This window comes from Oncorhynchus mykiss, chromosome 16, assembly GCF_057628025.1.
Source record: "Oncorhynchus mykiss isolate SJ-2025 chromosome 16, ASM5762802v1, whole genome shotgun sequence".
Lineage (NCBI taxonomy): Eukaryota > Metazoa > Chordata > Actinopteri > Salmoniformes > Salmonidae > Oncorhynchus > Oncorhynchus mykiss.
In genome coordinates this window covers 45525958-45550493 of record NC_143037.1, presented here as the reverse complement: position 1 = coordinate 45550493, position 24536 = coordinate 45525958, and positions in this window count along the sequence as shown.

Genomic DNA, 24536 nt, shown 5'->3' with positions numbered 1-24536 from the left:
ATCTCGTGCAACGCTGTGTACTACTCCATTAACAGAACAGCGCAAACTGTCTCTTTAAGGCCAGTTTTATTGCTTCTTCAATCAGAACAACAGTATTCAGCTGTGCTAACATAATTGCAAAAGGGTTTTCTAATGATCAATTAGCCTTTTAAAATGATAAACTTGGATTAGCTAACACAACGTGCCATTAGAACACGGGAGTGATGGGTGCTGATAATGGGCCTCTATAGGCCTATATAGATATTCCATTCCAGCCGTTTCCAGCTACAATAGTCAATTACAATATTAACAATGTCTACACTGTATTTCTGATCAATTTGATGTTATTTTAATGGCCAATTTTTTTTTGCTTTTCTTTAAAAACACGGATATTTATAAGAGACCCCAAACTATTGAACGGTAGTGTCTGTTTTTATTAGGGGGATACTCATAAATCAAACAACTAGCTATCGAGAAACACAATGTCCTCGTTGTATTTTCTGAGACTTTGGGAGGATCATTTGCCACATAAGATTTCACCAATGTATTAGTATATCAGTCCTCTTGTACAGCCATTCCCTCTCCATGTTGATCTATGAGCTCTGGGAACAAAAGACACTCCTTCAATGACAAGTGGAGAGTACATCAGTCCTGTCCCTCTTTTCAAGTAATTCCAGCCCTGGCTATTCAGGGTTTGCCCTGTGGCAAAGACCCAGCACTTCATTCTCCAGAAATAGCCATAGCTCATCCTTCACAAGGACTCAGGTCACCTTATCATAGAGAATGAAGTTCATTTGAATTTCTGTCTCTTCATTGAGGCTGGCGATCATGATGCTTGGTTAATATTGAAGTTTGGGAAGCGCTTGGTGTTTTCCTCCCCCCAGGGCCCCATGGCATGCAGAAGGAACACGTAACTTGTCATCAAACATCTTATCACCGAACTTTATCTGCCAACAATGGCTGACATTTTCACTCCCCCACCTTGCAAAGTTGATGATCTTCAGGCTAATATAGTATTTTTTTCATTGATATTCATTCGCTTAGACTAAACAGATTCGTTGTGTTACTTTTTGGGATTTTGGAAAAATATTGCAGTATAGTATAGTGTGATATAACAATGTGGCTCTGGTGGCTTCCTGTTTATTTGTTGCTGAATAGAATGGTGTCGGCCCGGCTTCACGAGCTGGCTAAAGGGGGCTTAGGCCCCTCAGTTTTAGTTTGTCCCTATATGTAAATAGAAAAAAGTTAAAATTATTGAGTGTCAGGTTGGCACGAAAAAAATCTGTATCTCCACTGCGCTGTGTCAGCACAATGGACAGGGTGTGCTGGATCTATGGAAATCCACAGGCCGGTTAGGTATGGCTCCTTTGGGTTTCCGTTAAAAGCGGGAAAAAACACTTCTCATCTCTCATCTCTGTTGTAGGCTAAGTGAATAACGTAATGTGTCTCCGCCAGTAATATTTGATATTGGTTTATAAGGGCGGGGTCAAGTTTAAAATTGAAGCTGCTTCACTCTTACCTTGCTAGTTATAAATAGAGTTAGTTGAATTAGTCTTCGCCTATTTAGCTAGCTCGAACCAGCTAATCTGCCACGATGGATATCAGAAATTGGCTTCGCCAAAGTACCCAAACAAAGGAGAAGAAGGAGTGCGATGAGCAGCAGAAGAAGCATTAAACCACCGAGGCCGCCAAGCCCAGCTGCGATGATGCTGCCTGCCGAGCTCCAACTGGCTCCATGTGCAGAGCCTACCCACCCTTCCACAAGAGCCTCCAGGATAATGGCTTCACAGACGCCTCCCACTCCGGCTGTTCCTGATGATCTTGGAACAGAGGAGCCAGCCTAGGTTAGCCTAGAATCCTACCCTAGCCACAGGTTTTCTGTCCAAAAACGTTCATTTAATGGCAACTGATTCATGTGAAGAGAGTGGCTGAAATACTCGGTTAATGCAGATATTTTATGGTTTTCTTGGTAGCCTATTGGTATTCATTTCTGTAAATGGAACTGTACGTATTGGAAACATGTTTATTGTAGGCTGGCATTTCGTAATTGATTACGTGGGTCGAATTTGATTCACCGAAGTGTATTGTGCCATATCACAACGTTTTGCTGAACTCATGAGCGAGCGGCATGATTTTCCATGTTTGAAGCAGACATGTATAGGCCTATTTACTTGGCAAGACAGCTGTGCATGGCTGCATTTCACTGTAGTAGGCTGTAGGCTATGTTTTTGTTATTTGCATCACAACTCTCCGTTTGTTTACTGCGTTTGTTTTACTGTTACTATAACTAGACTAAATATTGATCGCTTTTATCGATCTGATATTTTGTTTACTAGGCCTTAGCGGAGGCTGCTGAGGGGAGGACGGCTCATAATAGTGTCTGGAACGGAGCAAATGGAATGGCATCAAACACCTGGAAACATTAAAACCGTGTGTTTGATGTTGTTGGTATCTTTCCACCTATTCTACTTCAGCCATTACCACGTGCCCGTCCTCCCCAATTGAGTTGCCACCAACTTCCTGTGCTAGGCCTACGACTTGGTACCGGTGTTTTTGTTCTGGTCGCATTTGTTCGCATTCACAGTTGTGTCGGTATTATAAGCCAAACTGCTATTCACTATTTTTGTTTGCGTGCATGAATAGCTGTAGGCTACTACTTTCAGCATTTAGTTTGCATTATTTTGGTGTGTTCAGCTGCATTCACATAGGCTGTTTGTAATAGGTGAATTGCCCTATCTTGCAGCCTTAATTCATTGCCAAAACAGCCTAGCTGTAGCTGTTGTCCATTGTGCTGATAGAGCGCAGCAGAGATACAGTAGGCTACAGATTTCAAAAGCTCTCAATGATCTCGGACTCTAGGCATTCAAACGTTATGTTTATTGTGGTATAGTGTGATTATATAAGCAGAATTCAATATAATTCCAATGCAAGAACCCCCCCCCCCCCCAAAAAAAAATGTAGCCTCACCGCCAATTTAAAATTGCCCCTTGGTCACTTTATCCTGACGCCGGGTTTGGTGAAATGTCCATACCGAATTTACACTGCCCCTTTTAAATAATTACTATAAAATGATATTGCTTATCCAGTTGATCCAATATAGCACGACTACATCCACACTCAAATCTGTTTTTGGAAAATAAAATATGCATGAAAAAGAATCAACAAAAAAAGAAAATCCCATCACGTGAAAAGAAAAGAAGCATTTTGATACATTTCAGATAAAAGACGTGATTGTCATTTCCCCCCGCGCCATATTTGTTCTTTAACAACAAATCAATGAGGGTGGAACCTGAACACAGAACAATGGAAGAGATGAAGAAAAGATTGTCTTCATTAGTTACATTAATATTCATAGAAAGTAAAGAATCTGACACCAGAGAGGACTTGGTAACCTTTTCTCATATTAGATTTTTCTTCTTCTTCTTAACACAATTAAAGTCCAGAAATGACTTAATTAATGCCGCTTTCTGTCAGCCACTTTAAAGGACTGTCAATTTGGCCCCAGTCTGCCTGTCGGTGTGGAAGAGAGACAGTCATCCTACTCTTTCTGGGAGACAGTCGAAACCACAGTGCCGGATAAAGTCACATTCCAAGACAACTTGCCAAATTGATTCTTTTAAGGGCTTTCTCTGGCAGATTAGCATTTTCTGCCCTGTCTCTTCTTCATCTGAATGAGTGTCAAATCTAGGGTAAATTTCAAATCTGGTGTCGGTTTTAGCCATTATCATTATCTCCTGCTCTGTTGAACTGTATTTCCCTGAATTGTACTAAACTAAAGTGTTGTCCATCATTCACTCCCACAGCCTTCTCTTGCGAACGATATCAACGCTTTAATGTCAGGGTAGTGTGTTTCTTAACAAATCAGAATTGTCACAGACACAGTACAGGCCCAACTGTAGGATAAAACTAAAATAATGGGGTAAAATGGGGAAAAAAAGAGGGTACATTTCCTGGAGAACTACAGCCGTAAGCTGTCCAAACAAGATGACAGTGTAAATGGCTGCAGCTAATGACATACTTTTCTACTGCCTGTGTTTTGATCACAAATATCTTGCCACGGTACTTCTGCTAGCTGGGGATATGGCAGTGGCCAGAATTGTGGTAATTGTACCCTATCGGATCAGCCTATTCTATTCTTAGTGATGGATTGTTATCACATACTCAAAGATCTAATGAAGTCATTCAAAATCTATACTACTGACATCAGTCAATCCATTATTCTAGGAGAATTGAATACCAATGTAGGATTATTTTATGAGTTATGATTTTTTTCTATGGCACTGTTTTATTTTTAAAGAATGGTAAATCAGTTCTTTGCCATTAGTACAGTTATGGATTATCTACCTGGCAACTATTTTGCTCTGTTCTGATTGGTCAGACTTAGTTGATGGTTACAAAGAGGACACGAAGTAAGGCAGTTCATGCATGGCTTGTACGTGTGGTAAATTGATGATTAAATCTACAAAATAGTAATCTGTCTCCATCCAGTTTGTGTCCACATCCATCAACTGTTGAAGGAACCTTCAAACTGCACCAATGTATTGTAAAATGGAAGCTGTGGTGGCACGTACCCTCCATCCACCTGTAGAGAATAACTCGAGAAAATGAAAATATACATTTTCACTCGTGACCTAAGGGAGGTTTACACTCCTATCCTCTGTATTAATTAACCAATAACTGTGTGATCAAAGGCTACTAGGTGTAATTCACCTGGCAGGTGCTGGCTTATACAGGGAAAACAGATTAAACAGCCTGGGCTCCATTCCCTGCTGCACCTAAAACAATGGAGTCTGAGGCGTCACATGGTGGTAATCATGCCGTAGTGTGAGAAGAGGGGCCTAATTGGAATGATACTAGAACAGGCAGAGGGCTCATTAAAAGCTGTGAGCACTACCTCATGGTAAACAGTCACTTTAGGGGCAGGCACTAATATGATGCGGCAAAGGCTTTATTTCTCACTTTCCAATGAACATGTCTCATGTTTAAGCTCCTTATATTCACTCCGAGGGAGCAGCGGTAGGAACAGCGCAGTTTGCAATGTATAAGGCTACTAATTGCCTCTGTAAATTAGTCAAATGCTTGTAGAGCTATTGAGGATACAGCGGGACTGAGGGATTCCTAATTATATTGCATAGGTACTGCAGCACATGGCTTTTCATTTTCTCCTCATGGCCAGTTACAGGCAAAGATGGTTTTATTATTATGCTCTTGATTGTTAAAAATGTGTTATTCATGAAACACATTTTTGACAAATGTTACGTTTTTGTTACGGTACAGAAATGAACAGTGGTGACGCGACAGTGTAAGGCACTGCATCTCAGTGCTAGAGGCATCACTACAGACCCTGGTTTGATTCCAGGCTGTATCACAATTGGCCGTGATTGAGAGTCCCATAGGGAGGCGCACAATTGGCCCAGCGTCGTTCAGGTTTGGCCGGTGTAGGCCATCATTGTAAATAAGAATTTGTTCTTAACTGACTTGCCTAGTTAAATAAAAGTAAAAATAAATAAATAATTTACCACTTGTGTAAATACCAGAAAGTACTCATCGATACCGCATCATTTTCTAGCAAACACCAGGCACATACCAGTGGAAGTACTGTTAAATAAAATGCAACCAAATTTCCACTCAATAAACAGTACAATGTCCTAATTATGTCCAATAGTCTTCATAATCTCATTACAGCAATAGGAAACCACACAAATGACATAAATAACAATAGCCAGCCACCATGTTATGGACTTTGAAGACCAATTATTAAAATTCAGACTCATTTTGCTCAATGGGAAATTGGTCCTACCCAAAATAACTATTTTATCCCCTAGCATTTCAACCAATCACACTTCATTAGCTACATCTTAGCTCAGAATCATCTGCAGCTACGCCATTTTGTCTGTATTCAAATCTCTTTAATACCGTCTCATGTTTAAGGACTGACCATAAATCCCATATCAGTTCTTAATGACCATTGCCGGCCAGCCGGTGATATGTCATTGTTCGCAGGCGATCACCCAGTGGGGAATAGACCATGCCAGTCTTTGTAATTGCGCACACAAAAAGATTTATATCACCATTATGCACACCCATGAGAAATAATTCAAACATATCATTGAAAAAAAGCCTGCCAGTTACTAATCCCCAAAACCTCAATTGGGAGCACTGTACTATATTCTAGAATTTACTTTAGCATACCTAGTATTACTTCTTCACAACAAAGATCACTCGGAGAGTATAATCGGATGTTCTCAATTCAGTCGGTGCATCGCAGGTCCTTGTTCTTGCAAGCAAGGTACAGAATGAAAAGAAGGAGGACATAGAGTGTAATACTGAATGGAAGACGATACAGGATTATTGTTTGGGGGAGAATACAGTGCATACTTGTGGAAAAGAACCATCCCTGGTTAATGGTAAAAGTGGAAGAAGTCATTTATTTACTTTGATCGGCTTGCTTAAATCTTAAACCAGTCCTCAAATTTGATGCAGTCCCCCAAAATGTATTTTCCAGGTATTTCAAATCGTCCAATGGCCCTGAGAATGTGATTGGAGGAGATGCTAGCATAACTTCCCTAGTGTGCCACTACTGCTTCGTTGTGCAACCTCTGTGGCGTCCTCCAGAGATGAGGCAGGCAGGTGCAGGCTGACGCAGGTTTGATCACCTTGGTGAGCACAACACAACACCGGGGAGCACAACGCAACACTGGGGAGCACAACACAGCACTGAAGAGGACTACTGTTTGACTTTGGTTAATGAATAGCCTCATTGAGAGCCCTTTCATCATGGTTGTTGTTTTTATAAGGGTTTGACAGTGGTTCAAATGTTAATGAGTTGTCAATTCTAGTTTAAACTAAGATATCAGCACCAGTTTGAAGCAATATAGCGTTGAAAATGTTATATATAGACAATTACCACCAGCACTAGCAGGGATGATTATACGTGTTTGTTACTATGTTTTACAATCAAAAAGTGTTTATATATTTATTACATGTTTCTATTTCCCCCCCAAAATCATAATAAAACTCCTATCAAATCCCCGTAATTAAAATGACAGAAAGAGCACGCTTTGTCTCTGTACCAAGTCTCAGGCTAACAGAGAGCAAGGCTAGGCAACAGAGGAAAGTTGAAATGCACTGTTGGAGTCAGCCATCAAAAGCAGGCCAGTCATGCAGACTCCTGTTCCTGAGTCTACTGAGATTGCTCTGAGGGACTCTATGTCCTTCCTCAGCCAGGCTGCTGCTGTCTGGGAGCTCTGGGGGCTCACTCACCAGTGACAAGCACAGTCAGATCATATCCTCACAATCAAATATAGTTTTATTAGATCTGTCTTGCGGAGTAGCACTCCACTGCAAAAACATGTTTTGTTCTCTTTAACCTATTCCACCGGGGACGCAAACCAACAGTGACACTGTCATTTGTGAGCAATGCAGTATGACTCCCTTGTGGTACAAATGTCAGATTATACCGTGCAGCACTGGTTATCCTCACTAAATATAGCCTCTCTGGTTTCATAGGGCTGTCGCAAGAAATTCATGGTTTCACACACATGCCCTTTAGTGAAGGCCAGAGAGACACTGTCACAAACCTTAAGATGTTCGCCAGGATGAAGCTAATTGTAAATTCATGACTGTCTTCTAACTCTCCTTGTGATTCCAAAGAATAGGAACCTGCTCCTGCTTGATCTTGACTCTTACGGTATGACATGCACTTTTAAGTCCCGACGGGGCACCAAATTGACTGCACACAGAATTGCCATCTCTTATTATGCCTGTGTTTAAGATGTATTAGATTCAAATATGCAGATGTATTTAAAATACATGAATCATTCCCATTTGTGGCTGCATCAATTCCGATAGCTTGGGTCTATAAGGTTCTATATGCAAAAAGATAATTCTGAGATAATTGGCTTTATTGGTTTGAACAGTGTCAGCAATTTTTAACTTGTATTTCTTTTTACTTAGCAACATGAATTGGTGTATTTAGAGTACTATATAGGTAGAGAACATTGCACAGAACAAGGCTACAGATGTAGGATCTTAATTTGATCACTATTTTGTTGCTGAGAAATGCAAGCTTCTAGTGTATTTGTGTTTTAAAAAGGCTTCTAAAGTTAGTCATTTCCACTTTGAAGTTTCAGATTTGCCCTAACAAAAAATGTATCAACCCCTACAAAAATGTCCAATAATTATAATCCAGATAATAATTCACATTTCCTGTTGCTGCAGGATTATTTTCCTGTTGTAGCAAACTTGCTCAAATTAAGATCCAGATATAACCGTATAGTCCCAAACTCTGAAATGACTAACATGACAAAAATATTGGTATAATTTTGACACAAGCCACTTATAACTGACACCACATTACTCTTTTGCCCATTCTCTCTCACTCGCTCCATGTTGTGCGCTTGACATGTTGGTATAATTATGAGTGACTCATTGAGGGACAGGGCCTGAGGTCATGCCATACTGTAGATGGTAGAAAACAATACAGCGACTGTTTGACTGCTGGACAGAAGGTCTCAGTCAACTGACCTGACGTGGATGAGACAAGGATTCTTCAGGTGAAGGACAGCAGACAACACAAGTGACATTTTGGAGGGAGTCATGGCTGTGAACTCATTTTTCAGTAAATCCATTCGAATTCATACAATTTATACAAAACTTTCCATACATGTTTGATCAAGGAAGAAGTGGTCAGAAAGTCACTTCTTGGACCTAAATTCCAAAACATTCAGGAGATAAACGTGCTCCAAGTTCCCTCATTATGCATACCCCACCATAAGATGACACATACATCCATATTTTCATCACTTAAAAGTAAACGGTTAAGTTTGATATCATTTTTAAAGCTTACATACAGTTGTCAAACTATTTGATTATTTCTTTAAAAATAATTAATAAAAAAAAGTATAATTTTTAAACCTTTAACTTAAGTTATCTAAAAAAGCGTAAACTCCAGTTTAAACATTTTTTTTGCATGTATTGTAGCTTAAACCCTATTTTACATCATCTGAGGTGTTTCAGTTTTGCACGCCATCAGTTGAGACACAACATGCTCCTGAATACAGAGTGGGTGACATTTCAATCATAGAAATATATTCCATAGAATGGGCCTATCCCTTCAGACCACTGCAATTTAGCTGCTACATCGTGAAGATTTTAGATTTTACTTGACTTGAAATGTTAACTTTCACATACTACCACAAAGATGAACGCCGGGCCACCCACTGTTGAATGTCAACTTAAATAGTCATGTCTATTCTGTTATCTATATTTCTATGATTTCTATTGGTTTCCCATGGAAGCTTGACAGTATAATTTAATAAAACAACCGTTCAAGTCAACATTCTCTGATGTGTGGACCTCCAACCATCTTTGTGGTACCATTTGAAAGTTAAAATTTCAATTAATTCTCATTTTACTACATGTATCTGCCAAAACATGACACCCACCCCTCCATTCAAGAGCAACCTTAGATGTTGCAACCTTAGCTACAACTTATGTGTTTTTAAATAATTTATGTTAATAGTTAAAAAAAATACATGATTTGTATTTATTTATTTTTATCCAGAAATTATACAATAGTTTGACAACCCTATTTGTAAGTTTTTAAATGATATCTCAACTATATCTCAACTGCTTATCTTTTCCAGTGATGAAGACATGCAACTTTGAACACCTTCATGTCCTGAATGTTTTGGCATTCAGGTCCAAAAAGTCACTTTCTAAGCACTTCTACAATGGGCAAATATGTATGGAAGGTTTCATTCAAATCTGGCTACAGCATCTTTTCTGCGTGTTTCAGTAAGCATGTTTCCCACAATCTTAATAATCCATTAATTTCGAATGGGACAGAATAAAATAATGTATAAATGATTTCGGCTTGTAGTTTATACATTTCTTCTTCCATCAACCCAAGGAAAAGGGAAGTGGGGACTTTAGTTTTCAAGGCCAACTGTGTTATTGTACTCATCTACATCATTTTGGTGAATTGTAAATCAGTCCTTTCAGTGGCTGAAAGACAAAAGACAGAACCATTAACCTGTAGGGATGACATATTATATACACTGGATAAAACGTAAGAAAATCCTGAAGTTCTTCCAAAGCTTAATTTTCTTGTATTATTACTAATGTGAAATAATTCAAAGCTGGATATAGCAGCACATCCAGATCCAGACCCATAAATAATCAAGGCCTTCTTGGAACCCTGCAAGTAATTATCTGTGTTCGTCTGACAGCCAAAGGCAGCACCAGAATGACAGGCCTCCAAGAGGGAGATGTAGTGTAAATTTTATGAGTGACAAAGAAGATTAGCAGAGCGACGTTGTACATGTAACTTTGACCTCCGTGGGGCTATGCAGGCAGGCAGGAAGGAGAACAGGAGGCTGGGTTAAGGAGGAAAGAAGATGCTGGGGTTAGTCCAAGCACAGCAATCTACTCCAGTCGTAATCATCTGTATTTGTAGTCATTGTATGCATCTAGTTTATAATAGAAAATCCTTTTTGAATATGGACAGAAATTCTTTTTTTGAAACGTGATCACTGTTCTCAAAGCATATCTCGATTAAAAATGACGGAAGAAAGAGACAGATTTGAACGCATCGGATGTCAGTCATTCTTACCGTTACCCTCTCAATACTGTGTTGTAGGCTACTGTATGACCCGTTATTATTGTTCGGCGTGATTAGCTCATCTGCATCACTGTCATGTTTTGACAAAATAGTTACAGGTCACATTTTGAAAGAGTAGTCACTCATTTCTGTACTGATGTAGTAACTCTGTAGAAATCCTCAGCCGTTGACTTGTAACATATCTTGATGATTTTCTCCACTGAACCCACATTCTTACACAGTCCCATTGTGTCCCGCAGGCAATGTGTCAACCCAAAATATTATTCTCTTGCCATTTGAATGATGTGCCATGGATGGTCTTTTATACTGAGCACGGCCTCAGAAAGGCTTTGTTCTCCGCACACTGTAATTACAGGCCCTGTTATTTCTACACGCCCTGCCTTCTGTCTGTCTGCCATTGTCAGAGATACTTCATGGTGGCATCGAGCACAGAGAGGAGTGAGTGAAGGGAACATATCCATGCCCGTGTGTGGGTACGTGTGTGTTAGGACACGAGGAGTCCTCCTCTCAGCCAGGAGTGTCAGGGAGAGGGGCTGATGTTATCCTCTGAGTGAGTAGCCATGGCAGTGGCTGTGAGAGAGAACAGAAGAGGTATGTAAAGGCCTCGGTAGATTCCTCTCTGGACGTGTTGTGGAAAGTGACGGTAACAGGATGGTGTGTGTGTGTGTGTGTGTGTGTGTGTGTCTGTGGCGTTCAACGTTCAGCAGACATGCAGGCAGCTCTGGAGCAAATCTCCCTGGCCATCTTGCACTGCTCACGCTGTTCAAACAGGTTCCACGTCGGTTTGTGTCTCGTCTTGTCAAGTGGCTGACATCCTGATTTAATCAACATCCACGGCTGCCAGATGAATTAGATCACTATCAGAAATGTGCCTGGTATGCCACGTCCCTCACTTGTCAGAACCAAACTCGTCCTCTCATTTATTTATAACATTATTTTCCCTTAGAGAGGCATTGTACTGTCGCGCCAATGGGGGGGCTAAAGGTAAGGTTGTCTATCTTGATGAGATGGTTTGGTTTGTTACATTTGGATGAGCTCCAGGCATTTCCATCATTCTATCACCAACTTGCATCATGTTGATAACACCATTTGGTGACGTGGAGTCCCAACGACAAACAAACATAACATTCCAACCATAGAGACACATGTGCTCTGTTTCGTTATGCGATCCCCATGCACAATGGGTGTGGAGGCAATCTCACCAGCTAAATGACAGTTTGTAGTCGACAGAATGCAACTCTTAGTATTAGTGAACTTCTCGTAACAACATATCTACTTAAAGCACTAAAAACAGCTTTGATTTAAAAAAATATTTATCTTGTTCAACTGTTCGACCTAAAAGTCCAATGCTGTTGGGCTTGTTTGTGCAAGACATCAGAGGAGGAATAGAACCTGGACATCCTCCAGATGGAGTCACATGACCATTGTGTCCTTGTCTTGTGCTTCACAACAGATGCTGACAATGGAAATGGAGGATGGACATCAAAAGCATTCTAGCCGGGAACCCGGAAAGACATAGATGTTCTGAAAATGATTGGAATGGTGTCCTCTCGTTCCAATGTGGTCACAATGCCAATAGCATTGTGCTCTAAATGGACATCATTTCTCAAACACAATGCTTTCCATTGACGGCGTCGTTGTCCTTTTTTCATCCACTTCAGTACTTTGTTCTATGTCTGAAAATAGTTCCGAGAACCATACACGTATTTCGAATGGACACGATTGATGCGAACACATAGACTCTTTTCATCATACCGATGGCCATATCGCAAAAAAAAAAAACGATGACAGTCGTTTAGAAAAAAGAAACAAACAAAAAAAGAGTTTTCAGTGTTATATTGCGAGGACATAGCGCAGTGGATCAGTTGAAGATCAGCCCCAGAAGCCTAGGCCATGCGCTCCGGGCAGAGAATGGAGGCAGAAGTTTATGTGCCTTATTTGTGAGATACTTTGTATGTGAGTCTATGCTGCATGAATTGTCTGAAGAAGCACTGTTAGGCAGGCGTTGGGCAGAGCCGAGCCGAGCAGGATTCAAATTGAGATGTCCATTCACGGCTCACTGGGTTGATATTTCCATCATGGACAGCAAAGGAGACCCTAACAGTTGGGCTGTTCACAGCCAGCTGTTTCCATGGGTTGAGGCGTCCTGAGCATACACCAGAGTTGAAGGATTGGTAGGGTATTATTAAACAAAATGACATCCACACAACCCATGGAATCCACTGCTGGAAAACCACTAGGAAAAACAGTATCTCTGTTGGGAAAAACCCATCATATTTTAGAGTGTTTAACAGTGTAAAAAAAAAACATACATTGAATTCATGATCTTAAATGCCCCCGTCACGTCTGCTTTGAATGTCCCCTGAAACAAAACTTCCCGAATTTAAGTGAACTCTGAGTAAAATATTTTTGTATTTTGTCCACATGAAATCATCTCCAGCATGGTTAGATCTTGGCGTCCCCAGTCGCCAGGGTAGGGGTGTAATCAGTACCCTACCTCCATACATTGCTCTGCAGCTACTGCCTTATCCAAACAATAACACCTGCACCCTTACATCAACCCTGCTTTCTTTTCTACCCTGTGAGGTCTGTTGAAATCCAGATTATTGTGCAGGTACAGGGACAAAACATAGGATCAGAAAAGGGATAGAGATTTATCTCTCTGCTTTGATGGACCTCTTTGTCCGCCAACATAGAATATAGTGACACATTTCACATTGTTACCTATGAATCATTCTAATGAAGTCATCATAGGTCGAGTGTAGGTCATTTCCAAAATATGGTCTGCAACCATGACTACCACAAATCACAAACCTGTCAATGCAAAGGTCATTTAGTTACACTTTTGGCCTACCGCTGGCCTATAGGGTCATTGGATCAGTATTCCTCTCAACCCCTGAATACTAAAGGGTAAAACAATATCCAGTTGGAAGATGCTGGCATTCATCTTTGAATGAGACTTCGTACCTACTTAAACACCTCATTGAGCCACCATGCAAAAAAAACCTTCAAGTTGGAGAACAAATGAAACCCCCAGCGCTGCTCACTCATCTAAGAAACATTAAATGTGCGTTTTGTTTACCCGCGTGTGCACTTCTGAATCCCAAGGGTGCCGCAACCTGTGTATAACTCACCCTTAGGGCCTCTGAGTATTTTTCACTATGAAATGAAATTTTATGGCATGCGAGATTAGCCGACACTAATGCAAGGTCACAAAGAATAGAATCGATAGAGCAGGCCGGGCGATGTTAACATTTACAGAAAATAATGGGTTGAAAAGCGCCATTGAAAACAAAATGAAACAAGTCTCTGCTGAATTCTTATTGATGGCTTTCCATTATTTCTGATAATTTGACTTTTCTTTTGTGTTCTGCTCCTGCTGCAGCGGGTCCTTGTTGTGGTGTGGTTTATCTTCCTGTGTGTGTGTGTGTGTGTGTGTGTGTGTGTGTGTGTGTGTGTGTGTGTGTGTGTGTGTGTGTGTGTGTGTGTGCGTGTGCGTGTGCGTGTGCGTGTGCGTGTGCGTGTGCGTGTGCGTGTGCGTGTGTGTGTGTGATCGTATTAGTCAATTAACAGCTGCCAATGTCTTTCTAAAGCCCATCAGGTCATCTGATTTATTTTGATTAATGACATTGAAAAAGAGGGGGATTGAATAGGTTATTGTTGTTGACGTGGGCCCTTTTGCAGGGGCTCAAGATGTATGGCCGACGAACAACATTTCACCATCTTCCTGAATAATAAAATACATGAAATGGAAGGTCCAGGAGAACTCCCATCCCTAGTTTTATTGCCCATCATCAGCACAATGTCATTATCTTCTGCTAATGTACGACTGGTCACAGGAGGGTTAGAGAGTGTTCTCCGTCCTCCCTTATAGTTGTATTGTCTTTTGCCTGGACTAATGAAAATAACAGTTATGGATGTTTTTTGTGGCATGATTGTCACATCCAGTGTTTTTATTGCTGTCATTATAGTTTAACATCGCACTGTTAATTCTGTTAATTAAACTGCTGATTGCTTTTTGCCAGTCTGTGATCACCATTTGGTGAGTCCATATGGTAAAGGACGGCTTGTTGTTCATTTCAATGAAGCAATATCACACTGCTACGTACAATGAAGAAGGACAAGTACTAGAATGAACTACGTATAAACCTTTACACTCCCCTTGCTTCAACCGTTGTACACAACTTCATTACCGGTTCCCTGGAAGTGACCATTTTATTCATTATAGGGTGTTGTTAGAGCAAAATTGTGATGAGGAATAAGACTTTGTTTGGCCTCAAAGTTTGGGCATCCAATGGCATTTTGTCTTTACGATGACAATCCAAGTGAAGGTGACAACATCGCTAAAACACATTGGACAATAAACTTGAGCTTTATCATATTGGGAACAATGAACAATGAAAGTCGGCTCCTTGTCCAAAATGTATGTTTTATACTTATGGAAAATCTATGGCTTCTCTTCTCCCACGAGAAGCGTCTGTTTTTGCACTTAACATTCTTTCGAGAGGAGATAGTGCTTGGGATGTGAGCTATACACTATGTCATATAGCTATTCTATTTTGCACTTTACTGCCTATCTAAGGTGGGTCTAGGGTTCTGAATTATGACATTTAGAAGATTCGACACGTGATAATACTTTATTGTTCTGGAACTCTCAAATCTCTGTCATAGTCAACGGCCTATCATTGACTAGGGTTCTCCTCGCTCAAACCGTTTGAGGCAACATTCTCTTCTAGTTCACATGAGTTCTCTACTACGACGGCTCTACTGCGCTGATGAAGGATTACAGTAACAACCACTAAGACCTATTCGGAGCTGACTGATTTGGATGGTCATGTCCAGTCACTGCCAAAAGAGGTTGGGCTCCCCTCAACACAGCAAGTACAGAAAACACTCTCCATGTGAATGTCTTGTGAGATGTCTAGTGAGCATTCATACACCCAGCTGACATGTCTAGATCAGGATGGGCTAGGGGATCTGTTGTGGTCTATATCTGACAGGGTCTGTTGTGGTCTTTTTCTGACAGGGTCTGTTGTGGTCTATATCTGACAGGGTCTGTTGTGGTAAGAGGCTGTCAAGTGGAGTAGCAGGGAGCAGCAGAGAGCGTTGTTACAGTCAACACCTTAGTCCACCGAGCACGTACAGCACAGTAGTAGGTCAGTGTGTTCACCTACAGTGCCGTTGTTGACCTACTTTGGCTGTATTTGTTATCTAGTGTCCTCTAGCTCACTCTGAGAGAGAGAGAGAGAGAGAGAGAGAGAGAGAGAGAGAGAGAGAGAGAGAGAGAGAGAGAGAGAGAGAGAGAGCATATACTGTATGTATGAAGGACAGAACAACCCCATATTCACAAAACGTTACATCTCATCAAGACATATGTAGCATTACCTCCTTTCAACTGTGTTTGAGGGCAAACACATTAGCATTTAAAAAACGTTGGCCATGCAGTAGGAATAATGCCTTTTAACAACACTATGTGCATGATTATTGTATCTCCAAAAAGCTACTTTTTAGGCCTTTATATATCCCTTTCTAAAATGATCTCCTGGAGGCACTAAACTGCATGCATTCGGGGATTTGTGTTTGAGCTTCAACGGGCTAGACGGAACGAGCTCCATAACTCTTGTCTTCGCAGGTCTTTGAAACCTCGACCAAGATTTTGCCAGATGATGTTCTCATGTCTGTGGAATGCCAGTGTTTACAGGAAAGACAGTGAGAGGGATCACTCACTGACATGTCTGTTTTGCCACTCGCAAACACTGGCTTCCTTGAACTGGACGTCTATCAGTAGAGAAGTCAGGAACTGAGGCGAGACGTCCATCCCTCAGTCTCTCAATGTCTCCCCCTGAGAACCATGGGATCGGTGTCTGTTCTAGAAAGGTGGGATCTGTTTATGTCCCTCGTGTTTAAATATTTACATATTTGACTGATATAAATGTTTATTGTCCAAACATAGTGGGTTTGGTTTGAATTTGATGGGATAGTTTGGTTTCATCATTTGGTATCTATCACAGCAGAATAGCTTTTCCAGTCTGAAGCACTTAATATACAGTACATACTCATTTCATGGATACTAATTGTGTAAGTATATTACTTATTAAAATAATTTTTATTCCTTTAACTTTAATTTTCGAATTAGGAAAATAAATTTGGAAGGCTGTGTCTTAACACTAGTAATAAACTGGACACGTGTCACTGAGCATGTACCATTTCCGGGTGAGATTTTGGTATGAGAGGAAAATAACACCTTTAACGCTGCAGTCTTAATTTGGCGAGGCCACCATTCTGTGCTTTTTCCAGAAAGCAGGTCATTTATCATTTAGGTGGCCGTTATTTTTAATGAGTCTGTTATCATTCATTTTAGGGCATCCCACCTTTCCTTGACATGGATAGTATTTCTTTTTATGTAGGACATAGGATTTATGCCTCCCCTCGTCTCGGCCTCTCTCCTTTTTCCCTGGCTGGTACTGGAGCTGTCAGCTGGTTGCTTCCTGATGGCAGGTTGGGGGGGGGGGGGGGGGGGGGGGGGGGGGTTAGTGCCTGCTAGGGCCGGGTTGCCATCAAGCCCCCAAGCACAGAGGCCAGGCGGCTCATAGTCTCACATTCAAACCTGTCTTTGTGAATTCCCTTACACAACAAAAATATGTCCACTCTGTGTCTTTCACTACAAGAGGAAGGTTTAAGTTTTTCCCAGGTGCAACAACTACGAATGTGGAGCGTATTGGACATTGCTAGTTTAGTTGTGACCAAGGTAGCCCCCTGTACAGATGTAGGATCTTAATTTGGTCACCCTGTTGCAGGATACATTTCTTGCAATGCAAGACATTTTTTGTTGTGTATTTGAGGTTTAAAAAAGGCTTCTGAAGTTAATATTTTCCACTTTGAAAATTCAATGTTGATTTTCCCTTACGAAAAATGTATCAACCAGTACAAAAATGTCCATGATTTATAATCCACATCATTCATATTTCCTATCGCTTCAGGATTAGCAAACTGGCTCAAATTAAGATCTTACAACTGTAGCTGTGAAAGTCATTGGTGGCTTTTTACAACAAGGTATTCAACACAATATAGTTGTGTCAACAGTCAAAAACAGTATTGTTAAAGCAGCATCCTCTTCACACTGTTCCTATGTTAGGATCTGATGGCACTCAATGGCCTGTACCTTGTATTGCTGATCAGGGCCTTATGTGATGCTGGCAGAGAGAGAGAGAGACACACACACACACACAAACAATACTTTGGCTCTGATTTGCCTGCTAACACAAATGTCTCCCCATGTTTCCCCTGCTGTATTTCTGCTGGTGATTTCAGGATGTTCATTCCATGCCAAGTAGCAGAAGCCTTGTTTACTAACCAGAGTTTAATGGATCACTTCATGTTGTACTTCTTGTTTGTAAAGTCTCAGCAGTATTTATCTATGCAAAGGTGATGCATATTATCAAGAGACACATAGTTGTCTTCCTGGGCAATGTTTACAGAGTGAACAGCCTAGATTTCAAGTGATAAAGTAGCAGACTGTTTCAGTGGATAGGCAAAGAAGCGCCCTTCATTGAAAGTTATTGCCAGCCAGCTCAGGGTAATACATCACTGATTCTGTAAGGACAATGCCTAAGATGCTGAATCCAGGCCCAGATGCATCATAGTTGCACAGTGAGCATTTTGTTACAAATAATGCTGTCATCAATTTTCATCTTTTTGTTTAAACATATTAGTCTTTTGGACAAGATAGGTCATATTTCAGCAGGTTGATAAATTCTCCCATCTCTCCTGTTCACAGAATGTGCACTTAATAAATTACATATCCTTTAATTGGACAGATTATTCATAATGGTGCTACTGGGCTAAATGTACACACTGAAAGGTTCTCAGGAGTAATTATTTTAATGCCATATTCTCAGCCTGTAATCAGTATATTTCAAATAAGTAGTCATTTTCATCGCATTACAATATGAAGATGCAGAAACCCCTAAAATAGACAAATTACATCTTCATTTGTGTGTATTGGGAGAGTTTTTTTTCTCTTCGGTTGCTCCCATTTTCTTGTACAATATTTTAGATGATTATGCACGTATTAAGGAGAGAGTGATCAGTGTTAGATTTGTTTGTGGTATCTGCAGGCATTAGCCTGTTTAAATTAGCTTTGTGATGTACATGATGGATTTTATGGAAGCAGACTTAACTATCGGATGCAAAAATATGGATGATCATCATCACTGCAGTTCATTTAGGAGATTCAATAATGAACTGGAATAGATTGTGATGTGGTGAGGTTGGACCCAGGTGCAGAGAAGAAACCAGACGAGGAATCAGCGGTTAAGGATTAACATAACTGAGAAACAGTAGCCGCAGGATCAAAGTACACTTGAAAAAACAACAAACACTAAGTCTCAAAAACTCACTCAGGAAACGAACGCACATGGTAAACCCGAACTGACACTCAAATGGCGACAGTACACTGGACGAGTTCGGCAATGTGTTATGAGCATACTCCGCCCAGATGAGGAACTTGCTCCAGTTGCTGGCCTGAGTGGAGACAAAGCAGCGGAAGAACTTCTCCAACTCTTGGTTGGCACGCTCAGTTTGCCCATTCGACTGAGGGTGGAACCCCGAGGAGAGAATCACCGACAGGGAACAGAAGGCCTTCCAATACCGTGTGACAAACTGGGGCCCACAATCTTAGACAATGTCCTTTGGAAGTCCGTGTAGTCGAAAGACATGGATAATCATGAGATCAGCGGTCCACTTCCCTGAAGGCAACTTGGGTAAGGCGATGAAATGGGCTGCTTTGAAGACGACCACCAGGATAGTGGTAAGCCCTTGAGATGGAGGTAACCCTCTACAGACAGATGAGACCAGGGCTGGCTGGGGATGGGCAGAGATTGGAGCAAGCCGGCCGGTCGCTGACGTGAAGACTTGCTCTGGGCACAGATAGAACAGGCTCCACCATGTTGGGCCACCAGAATTCCTGCCTCAGGAACTCCAGTGTCTGATTAACCCCTGGATGCCAAGTTAATTTAGAGGAGTGTTCCGGGACCGGGCTGATCGCAGAACGTAAAGTCTGTTAGCTGGTGTTAGGTTCTTAGGTCTGGGCTTGTCAGACTGTGGTCTCAAGACTCCATATCACAGGGGCCTCAATGTGTGAGCTAGGGATGATGGGCTCTGAGTTCCTCTCCTCGTTAGAGACATCGTGTTGGCGGGACAGGGCGTCTGCCTTCTGATTCTTGGATCCCGGGTGATAGGCTAGTGTGAAATTGAACCTGGTAACCTAGCCTGGTGAGCATTCAACCTCTTGTCTTCTTGAAAGGAGACCAAGTTCTTATGGTCCGTCCAGATCACGAAAGGATGAGGTGCCCACTCCAACCAGTGTCTCCACCCCTCGAGAGCCCACTTAACTGCCAAGAGCTCCCGGTTGTCTACATCGTAGTTGCGTTCCGCTGGCGAGAACCGCTTGGAGAGAAAGGCACATGGGTGCAATTTCTTGTCCTGCTCATTCCACTGTGAAAGGACCGCCCCTGCTCCGATGTCCGAGGCATCCATCTCCACCACAAAGGGAGAAGTCGGTCAGGATGAACGAGGATGGGTTCAGAGGTGAAACGTCCCCTAAGCTCCATGAATGCCAAGTCAGCCTCGGGGCTCCAGCAAAAATGGGTCTGGGACTAGCGGGTTGGCAAACCCGAGGAACCACTGGACCTGCTTGAGTGAGGTGGGATGGGGCCAGTCGGCAACCGCCTCAATCTTTACCTCATCCATTTGGATGCCTGCGGTAGAGATAAGGAAACCTGGGATACGTGGAACTCACACTTCTCTATCTTAACATATAGTTGACAATGTAGGAGGCGTCTCATGACTTGGCGGACATGCAGTATGTGTTCCGGAAGGGTCTTGGAGACGATCAAGATATTGTCGAGGTAAACAAAGGCAAACCAATTCAACATATCCCTCAAGGTGTCATTGACCAATGCTTGAAAGACTGCCGGTGAGTTCAATAATCCGAAGGGCATAACTAAATTGTCATTGGGGCCACTAGGGGTCTTCCACTCATTTCCCTCCCTGATTCTCACCAGATTGTATGCGTTGCAGAGGTCCAGTTTGGTGAAGAATTGGGCCCCTTGGACCAACTCCAATGCGAAGGACATCAGGTGTAAGGGGTAACGATTCTTGAATGTAATCTGATTCCGCCCTCTGTAGTCAATACAGGGATGCAGGCACCCATCCTTCTTGCCCACGAAGAAGAAGCCTGCACCAGCAGAGGATGTAGAGGGGTGAAGGAAACCTGCCTCCAGTGACTCCCGGATGTAATTGTCCATGACTGCTGCTTCAGGGGTCAAGAAGGAGGACAGTTGACCCCGGGGAGGTGTGGCACCGGGTAGGAGTTCTATGGCACAGTCATAAGGACGATGAGGGGGAAGGGTGTCCCAGTGGAGGTTTGCGGGTAGTAACAGACGGTGACTGGGTAGCCGGGATGTAACTGCACACCTCCTCAGGGTCTCCCCCTGTCCTGGCTAACCCTGCCGTTTCCTGTCAGCTCTGGGCAGGTAGCACAGAGATGGCCGAGACCTCCGCCATAGAGGCAGCAGCCATCGCACATGAGCCTGTCACGCTCCTGTGGGCTCAGACATGTGTGACCCAGCTACATGGGATCCTCCATGCTGGGCTTGGTGGGCTTGGGATGCTCAGGAAATTGGAACGCTGGAGTGGTGTGAAAAGGGCGCTGTCTCACCCGTTCACAGATGCGGTTGTCATACCTGATTGCCAGCGTTATCAGGTACTCAAGGTCCTCTCACAGTTCCCGAGCAGGCAGTTCATCTTTGATGGAGTTAGACAGACCCTGGTGGAAAGCGGTAACCAGTGCCTCCATATTCCACCCACTTTTGGTGGCGAGGGTGCGGAACTCAATGGCGAAGTCAGCCACTGGTCTGGCCCCTTGGCGGAGGTTAAACAGTCGGCTGGCCGCTTCCCGTCTGCTGAGTGGGTGGTCGAATATTCGTCGCAGCTCAGCAGTAAAGGCTACTGTGGATCTGCAAGATGGGGGCTGCTGTTCCCACACTACCATTGACAACACCAGGGCCTTGCCCGAGAGTAGAGAGATGATGTAGGCGATCATGGCCCGATTGGTGTGGAACTAGGAGGACTATAGCTCAAACACCAGAGAACACTGAGTGAGAAACGCCTTGCATCCTCCCGGGTGGCCGTCATACCGCTCGGGGGCTGGGATCATGGGTTCCCGGTGCAGGTTCCATGGAGGAACCACGACGACGTCTGTAGCACTGGGCGATGAGACCTGGGCATTGGCTCCTCCTGGGTTGGGGGAGCTGTTCTTGCTGCCGTCCTAACAGTGCTCTTTGTTGGGCTACCACATTCCAGATCTGGGTGATCTCTGTTGGGTCCATGTTGTGGCAGAAGCTTACTGTGAAGTGCTATGGTTGGACCCAGGTGCAGAGAAGAGACCAGATGAGGAATCAGTGGTTAACGCTAGCGTCCCACCTTGACAACAGCCAGTTGACGCTAGTGTCCCACCTTGACAACAGCCAGTGAAATTGCAGGGCGCCAAATTCAAAACAACAGAAATCCCATAATTAAAATTCCTCAAACATAGAAGTATTTTACACCATTTTAAAGATAAACTTGTTGTTAATCCCACCACAGTGTCCAATTTCAAAAAGGTTTTACGACGAAAGCACACCAAACGATTATGTTAGGTCAGTACCTAGTCACAGAAAAACACAGCCATTTTTTCAGCCAAAGAGAGGATAAAATGAGAGGATAAAATGAATCACTAACCTTTGATGATCTTCATCAGATGACACTCATAGGACTTCATGTTACACAACACATGTATGTTTTGTTCGACAAAGTTCATATTTATATCCAAAATTCTCAGTTTACATTGGCGCGTGGTCAGCAATGCATTGTCTCAAACAAACATCCACATCAAATGACAGAAATACTCATCATAAACATTGATAAACTATACAAGTGTTGTTCATGGAAATATAGATCAACTTTTCCTTAATTCAACCGATGTGTCAGATTTCAAAAACGCTTTATGGCGAAAGCACACTTTGTGATTATGTTAGGTCTGCACCTAGCCACAGAAACGCATACAGCCATTTTCCAGCAAGAAGAGTGTCACAAAAGTCAGAAATAGCATTAAAATTAATCACTTACCTTTGATGATCTTCATCTGGTGGCACTCCCAGGTCTCCATGTTAGACAATAAATGTTTGTTTTGTTCGATAATGTCCCTCTTTATGAGCAAAAACCTCCTTTTTGTTTGCACGTTTTGTCCAGTAATCCGAATGTAGCGTGCACTAATTCCAGGACGAAACGTTTTTAAAAAGTACAATAAAAATGAGTAGAAACATGCCAAACAATGTATAAAATCAATCCTCTGGTTGTTTTTGTCATAAATAATAAATAATATTTCAACCGGACAAAAGCTTTGTCAATAGGAACGGAGAAACAAAAAAGGCACGTTCACGATCAGGGCGCATGGCTGATGAATGAAAATTTCCACTGGCTACTGATTGAAAGTGGTGTATCTCCCTCATTTTTCAGAGTAAAAGCCTGAAACAATGCCTAAAGACTGGTCACATGTAGAGGAAGGCACAGAGCTTGTGAACTGGGTCCTAAGTCTTTGTATGGTGGATAGGCTTTCAATGGAAAAACAGCCTTTCAAAATAAAAGTACTTCCTGGTTGGATTTTCCTCGTGTTTTCGCCTGCCATATCAGTTCTGTTATACTCACAGACATTATTTTAACAGTTATGGAAACTTTAGAGTGTTTTCCACGCAAATCTACTAATTATATGCATATCCTATCTTCTGGGACTGAGTAGCAGGCAGTTTAATTTGGGCTTGCTTTTCATCCAAAATTCCAAATGCTGCCCCCTACCCTACTGAAGTTAAGAATGAACATAATACTTTATTACGAAACAGTAGCTGCAGGATCACAATACGCTTGAAGAAACAACACACAATAAGTCTAGGAAACGACAGCACACAGTAAACAATTCAAGCCTCTGCAAAGGACCACAGAAACACACTTCTTTTAACAGGGACACAATCATGAAATAATAAGACACACCTGAGTCCAATAAAAGTCTCTAGGGCGGTCTCTGCCGCACTCTGGTGCCAGGATAACCATGACATAGATTGTGTTTGAGGACCTGTCGGCTATACAAGTGTACAAACACGAGATCCTGCTGAAACTGTTTGGTTTTATAATGTAGATAACAATGTAGGCTGCTGAGGGGAGGACAGCTCATCATAATGCCTGGTATGGAGCAAATGGAATGGCATCAAACACATGGGAACCAAGTGTTTGATGTATTTGATACCATTCCACTCATTCTGCTCCAGCCCCTACCACAAGCCTGTCCTCCCCAGTTAAGGGGTGCCACCAACCTCCTGTGGTAGACAACAATACATAATAGACAAACAACATATTTTAAAAGTGTGTTTTCACAACAAATGATGGGAGGAGTTCACTCACATTACAATAAGAACACAAGGGTCAAAACTGATGTCCTTCGAATGCATTTATCTCAAGAGAAGCTTCTGCCACATACCACAACCTGTCACAGTAAAATCAGGGAGAAAGTAAGGTAGAGATGACATTGTTAGATCGTCACAGCTTGGCTCTGCGATAAGGAGAGAGGTGAAGTAACGGCTGAGGACTGAACTGAAGGCGGAGAGGCCTCGTAAATCCTGTTACAGTGGACCATGTCGACCTACTGTCATTACCATGAATGATCTTCTTCTCTCCTGCCTGCTTGGCACTGAGAGCCTGGAGGTAGTACTTCATCTAACGTTGATATGTGTAATAAACAAAAAATGATGATGTGTGTAATAACTAAAAAATAACAAGACAACAAAATATACTGTTTCCGTAAAATGTATGTCGTTTCAGAACTTTTGGGAAACAGCACAGT